Here is a 7,090-nt window from a genome sequence, read left to right on the forward strand (position 1 = left end):
GCAGCATGGCCATTCCCCCGGGGGTGATTTCTTGCTTTCTGCTTCTATGTCTCTCTTTATCTTTCTGGTGAGTGCAGGTTCCCTATAGCAAAAACCTCTCCAATATTAATAATAATATTAATAATATTCAGTTGCTACTCCTCTCAGACAGCCTGTGACCCACACCACCATTATTTGTGCACTTGTGAAGAGACTTCAAAAAGTTCCTGGAAAATGGAATGAAAGTAAAAGTTGATTTTGATGCAAAAAGAAGTTCAAAATTCATGCATAATTTTTTTTGATAATATGCATGTTCTATGAACTTTTTGAAAACCCTTTGTATTTTATCTGATATCTACCCCTTAGTCATCTACCCACAAGAGTATAAGGTCTGGGAACCAGCAGTTAGCGTAATGGCTATGTCGCTGGACTCCCACATAGTCGACCGCGGTTTGTGTCCCGGACTCGGTGGCTTAAAACTCACGCCAGGCGCGTGTGTGTGCGTGCCCAAGATCCCGAGAGGAGAATGGAGGAGAAGGGATTGCGGCGTGACCATCCCCCCTGGGGGGTGATTTCTTGCTTTCTGTCTCTATGTCTCTCTCTGTCTGTCTGGTGAGCGCATGCGCCCTATAGCGAAAACCTCTCCTCCCCCCCCCCAAAAAAAATAAGGTCTGTTCCGAATTAGGGTTGCTAAATTTCTTATTAGAATAGCCTGCTACATTTTAATTTCAGATAAATAACAAATACTATGTTCAGTATAAACACATCCCAAATATTACATTGGGCATAGCTATCATATATACTTTTCCATTGTTTATCTGAAGTTCAAAATTAACTGGGTGTTTTGCATGTCTATTTGCTAAATCTGACAGTTTTATTCATCTCTGGCCTCCTAGGTCATTATCTATGGAGAAGATATGGTTCTTATCTAAATCAGGAAAGGCTGGTGGGCCTATTCCAAAGTAATAATGTGAAGCTAGAGACCATGTAGGCCAGTCTTAATGGCCTCAGTGCTCTGGGACTGCAGGCTAGCTCACAGGCCCTGAGGGTAGGCATGCAGCCTATAATCTCAGGACCTGGCCAGGGTTAGCAGTTGGCATCAGAAATTCCTCTGATAATGATAACACTGGAGTCTGCATCCTGCTTACTCATCTATGTCTCTTGTTGACTGATCATAGCCATACTATGAATTGAAACCTTCCTGTATTTTCTTCATAGAGCTGTCTTCTGAGCATAACTCTGTGACCTCAAACATTAAAGGAACTTCTGTGAAGCCAGGGGAAATGCATTTCATACCTTATGCATTAATTTTTGATGCTCTGATTATGAGTTCCCACTACATTTTTCTTCCTCTAGCCATGAAGATGCTTTATAAATTTTTTTGAGAGGTTTTTCACTATAGGGCACGTGCGCTCGCACGACAGACAGAGGACAGAGAGAGACATAGAGACAGAAAGTGAGAAATCACCCCCCAGGGGGGATGGCCACGCCGCAATCCCTTCTCCTTCATTCACTTCTCGGGATCTTGGGCACGCACGCACACGCACCCGGAGTGAGTTTTAAGCCACCGGGTCTGGGACTTGAACCGCGGTTGACTACGTGGGAGTCCAGCGACATAGCCATTACGCTAACTGCTGGTCCTTATAAATTATTTTATAGATGATCATTCTATTTTGAGTGTTTTTCTGTAGTCAATTTCAGTAAATATTGAAAATAAGCAGGGCACACACGAATATACCTTTATTAGTTTCCTGAGGCTGCTGTAACAGATTAGCATGAACTTGGTGACTTAAACAACAGAAATTCATCCTCTCATAGTTTAGGAGACTGGAAGTCTGAAATCTGGAAGACTGAGCTCCCTTTGTGGGTGCTCCAGGACAGAATCCATTCTTTGCCTCTCCGAGCTTCTGGTGGCTACCAGCATTCTGGGGTCTGTGGTGTGTCACTTAAATCTCTGCCTTTGTCTTAGTGTTATCATCATAATACCTTCTCCTCTGAACAAGGAGACTTTAACAAGTTCATGAAAAATGGAATCAAAATACAAGGTAAGTTTTCCCACTTGTGCCAGAGAGTGTATGTGCATCCACGAGAGAGAGAGAGAGAGAGAGAGAGAGAGAGGGAATGAGTGAGCGAGCATCCTCCAATGGGGCGTAATTATGCTGCAGTCCTTTTTCCTCCATTTTTCCATCCTGTCAAGATCCTAGACATATGCATGTGCATCCAGCATGTTTTACTTTTTAAGCCACAGGGGCCAGGATGCAAACCGATCAGCCACATGGGATCTCAGTTTCTTCTCCACAATGCTCAACTACTGCACTATGATCCTGGCTCCAAGTATGAGTTAACTTTGGTGCAAAAAATGTTTGAATCTGTGCAAAGCCTTTTCATAATATGCCTTTTACATGAACTCTTTGAAGACCCCCCCTCTTATCTGTGTTCTCTCCCATTGGATCTTACTTATGAAGACACTTGTGATAGTATTTGAAGCTCACCCTGATAATCTAGGGTTTTTGTCTCATTTCAAAATCCTTTTTTAAAAGATTTATTTATTTATTTATTTATTTATTTGTTTATTTTAATGAGACACAGAAAGCAAGCCACCAGGGCTAAGACTCAAACCATAGTCAGCCATGTGGGAGTGTCCAGTGCCTTAACCACCATGTTACCTGCTGCCGCCCCTAAACCCTTTGATTTTAATAAAGTTTATTTGTTTCTTGAGAGAGAGAGAGAGAAACAATCAGGCACCCTCAACAGGGTCTTCATGCTATGATCCTCCCCTTAGCCTTGTAGCCAGCCAGGATCATGTACTCAGGTATATCCAGGATGTGAATCCAGAACCTTTTATATGGCTCTGGGATTGTGCAGCAGCATCCCTACTGCCTGCATGACTATGGCTGGACTTTAAAAATCATTTATCAGAACTGCAAAGATGCTTTTCCCAAATTACGTAACATTTATGAATTCCAGAGATTGAGACTTGATATCTTTTGGTAACTATTAATTAACCTACTAAGAAATACCATGTGAGGGGCTGGTAGGTGATGTGGTGGTTAAGGATGCTGGACTCCCACATGGCCGGCTGCAGTTGAAGTCCAGGACCTGGTGGCTTGTTTTCTCACTTTCTCTCTCTCTCTTACTCTGTCCCTCTGTGGTCAAAATTAAAAATAAATAAAGTTAAATAAATAATTCTTTTAAAAAATCCCATGTGAATTAGTCTTTTCTTTCTCATACTAGAGTTAACACTATTTAGAAGACAAGCTATAGGCACTTTTAGGATGGAAGGAGGCAGATGAGTTGAAAAAGCTCACTGTGGGTCTGGCACCATGGTCTGGTGGTTAAGAAGTCAGATTCTACATGGCTAACTGTGCAGTTTGAATCCTGGGCTTGGCAGCTTGAAAAATACATCAGGCACATGTATATGTGTGCCCCAAATCCCAATAGGATGGTGAAATGGTGAAGGGATTATGACATGATCATGGCCATTTGTGTATGGAGGGGTGCTTTCTTTTTTCTTTTCTTTTCTTTTCTTTTCTTTTCTTTTTTTTTTTTTTTGGAGACGTTTTTGCTATAGGGCGTGTGCGTTCTCCAGAAAGACAGAGAGAGACAGAGAGACGGAAAGCGAGAAATCACCCCCTAGGAGGGATGGCCATGCTGCAATCCCTTCTCTTCCAGTCTCCTCTCGGGATCTTGGGCACGCACGCACACGCGCTTGGTGTGAGTTTAAGCCACCGGGTCTGGGACTTGAACCGCGGTCGATGATTACATGGGAGTCCAGCGACATAGCCATTATGCCAACTTCTGGTCCCCTGAGGGGTGTTTTTTATCCCTGCACCCACCCCAGCAAGAACATGTGCCCTCTAGCAATTTTTAAAAAGAAAGAAAAGCTCATTGAGGCCCAGCCTCCATGGTGCAGTAGTGCTGGAAGTCACATGCCTTTTGCAGTTTGAGTCTCCAGCCCAGTCAGCCTGAAAACATAACACTCATATGTGAGCATACCCAGGATCCCAGCAGGCTGGAGGACTGGAGGAAGGAGATCATGGCATGACTGAACTCTGAGAAGGGTGCTTTATTCTCTCCCTCTTTCTCTTGTGTGTACATGTACTCTATCATGAACTGAAAAGAAAAGAAAAAAGAGAAAAGGAAAGGAAAGAAAAAGGTTCATCGAGGAAAGGAGAAGAAAGCATGAGCTCTTTGCAGTTAATGGGGAGAGGCTACTATAAACTCAATGAAATTATTGGATTGTTGAAAAAGTCTTGACACTTTTTTTCTGTTTTCTATGCAAAAATGCATCATGGATTTTCTGACAACTTAATATAATCCTACTAGAGGAGCATATTTCAATTTCCACAGTACAACACACACATTCTAAATCAGCTGGCTTATTATTAAAAAAAAAAACTATGAGACACTTGAAGATTTTAAATGATCTTATCCATTCATTTTCATCCTATCGCTTGCCTAAAATTGAATACTGGGTTTGGAAACATCCATATTTGGCCTTCATCTAGAATGAACCACTTTAGGAAGACAAATCTTTATGTCATGCCAACTAAAAATAAGAAGAAAAAGATATAAATTCTTTTTTTTTTTTTTTTAACTAGAGGGAGGGCATGTGCCCTTACTAGAGAGACAGAGAGAGGGGGAAAGGAGAAAACATCCCTCGTGAAGCACGGTCATGCTGCAATCCCTTCTCCTCCATCTCTCTTTCTTTTCAGAATTTTGGGCACCCATGTACATGCACCTGGTATATTTCTCAAGCTGCCAAGCCTGAGACTTGAACTACACAGTCAGTCATGTGGGATCTAGTGGCCTTAAACACCTGGTCATGGAACTGGCCCTACTTCCATTTTATTTATTTATTATTTTTTTGGAGAAGTTTTTGCTATAGGGTGGGTGCATTTGCCAGAAAGCCAGAGAGAGACAGAGAGACAGAAAGCGAGAAATCACCCCCCAGGGGTGTGGCCATGCCGCAATCCCTGCTCCTCCGTCCTCTCGGGATCTTGAACACACATACACACGTGCCCTGTCACGAGTTTAAGTCACCAGGTCCAGGACTTAACCGCGGTCGACTACAGGATTCCAATGACATAGCCATTACGCCACGGCTGGTCCTCCTACTTCCATTTTAAAAGACCCAAAAAAGGAACTCCTAAGAATGCTCCAAATTCTGGCAATTCCTAAGGGAAATTAAATAAAAATTTAAAATGAAAACATTCTTCAGCAAGCGTGCTCTTAGGTTTGGATCAGTGCTTTGTGTTGGTTCTTGGTCCTTGGATGAGCCATGACAATCCCTTAGCTTCTATTTTTAGAGGTTTTTGCCTTAGGGTGCATATGCTCACCAGAGAGAGAGACAGAGACGGTGAGAGGAAAAGTGAGAAATTACCCCCTGGGGGGATGGCCACATTGCAATCCTTTCTCCTTCATTCTCCTCCTGGGATCTTAGGAATGCATGCACATGTTCCTGGTGTGAGTTTCAAACCAGCGGGTCCAAGACTCGAACAGTGGTTGGCCATATGGAAGTGCAGGAATATAACCACTATGCCATTTGCTGGCCCCACCCCTTAGCTTCTTAATTCTCACATTGAGAAGGCCTGATTTTTAAAAATTATTATATTTTTGGGACCAGCAGTTGGTGTGATGGTTATGTAGCTGGACTCTCATGTAGTCAACCGTGATTCGAGTCCCAGACCCGGTGGCTTAAACTCGCCCTGGGTGCGTGTGTGTGCTTGCTCAAGATCCCGAGAGGAGAAGGGATTGTGGCGTGGTCATCCCCCTGGGGGGTGATTTCTTGCTTTCTGTCTCTCTGTATCTCTGTCTCTCCCTGTCTCTCTGGCAAGCACACATACCCTATAGCAAAAACCTCTCCAAAAAAATTAGTATATTTTTAAATTGTGGTAAAAAAAAATACACAATCTAAAATTTACCATCCTAACCATTTTGAAGTGTACATTACAATAGAGTAACTATATATACATTGTTGTGTAAGAGATCCGTAGATCTGTTTTCCTTTTTGCAAAACTGAAACTCTAACCCATGTAAACAGCTCCCTCATTTCTCCTTCGCCCCAGCCCCTGGCAACTACCATTCTGTTTTCTGTCTCTATGAGTTTGACTACTCTAGTTACTTTATATAAGTGAATGCACAATATTTGTCTTTGTGCGACTGGCTTATTTCATTTAGCATAATGTCCTCAAGGCTCACCATGCTGTAGCATGTGTCAGAATTTCCTTCCTTTTAAAGACTGAATAGTTTTTCATTGTACAAGGGGGACTTCAAAAAGTTCATGGAAAACAGAATTAAAGTATAGGTTTGGATGTAAACATTTTTGAAATCTATGTTAGTTTTGTCATGATCTGCATTTGCTATGAAGTTTTTGAAGACTGTGTGTGTGTGTGTGTGTGTGTGTGTGTGTATAAATTACATTTTGTTCATCTGTTCATCTGTCAATGGACATTTGGGTTGCTTCCACCTCTTGGCTATTGCGAATAATGCTGCAGTGAACATGTGTATGCAGTATCTCTCTGAGACTCTGCTCTCAGTCTTTTGGCTACATACCCAGAAGTGGGACTGCTAGATCAGATGGTAGATCTATTTTTAATTTTTTTAGGAATCTTCATACTGTTTTCGTTAGCGGCTGCACAATTTTACATTCCCACCAGTAGTGGGATTCTCATTTCTCCACATCCTTGCCAACACTTGGTATCTTTTGTTTTCTTGATAATAAGCCTTGCTAACAGATGTGAGGTGATATTTTATTGTGACTTTTATTTAAGAAGGCATGATGTTTAAAATTTTATTGTAGTAAATTTAACATAGCATAAAATTAATCATCATAACTATTTTCTTTCTTTCTAAATGCATCTTAGATCTAAATGTAAGACACTTTATTTGTTTAAGGAGTATTTAATTTGGGACCAGCAGTTAGTGTAATGGCTATGTTGCTGGACTCCCAAGTAGTCGACCGCGGTTCGCATCTGGATCCAGTGGCTTAAACTCATACTGGGTGCGTGTGCGTGTGTGCCCAAGATCCTGAGAGGAGAATGGAGGAGAATGGATTGCGGCGTGGCCATTCCCCTGGGGGGTGATTTCTCGCTTTCTATCTCTCTGCCTC

The sequence above is a fragment of the Tupaia chinensis genome, unplaced genomic scaffold (assembly GCF_000334495.1).
Source record: "Tupaia chinensis unplaced genomic scaffold, TupChi_1.0 Scaffold000248_1, whole genome shotgun sequence".
NCBI lineage: Eukaryota > Metazoa > Chordata > Mammalia > Scandentia > Tupaiidae > Tupaia > Tupaia belangeri.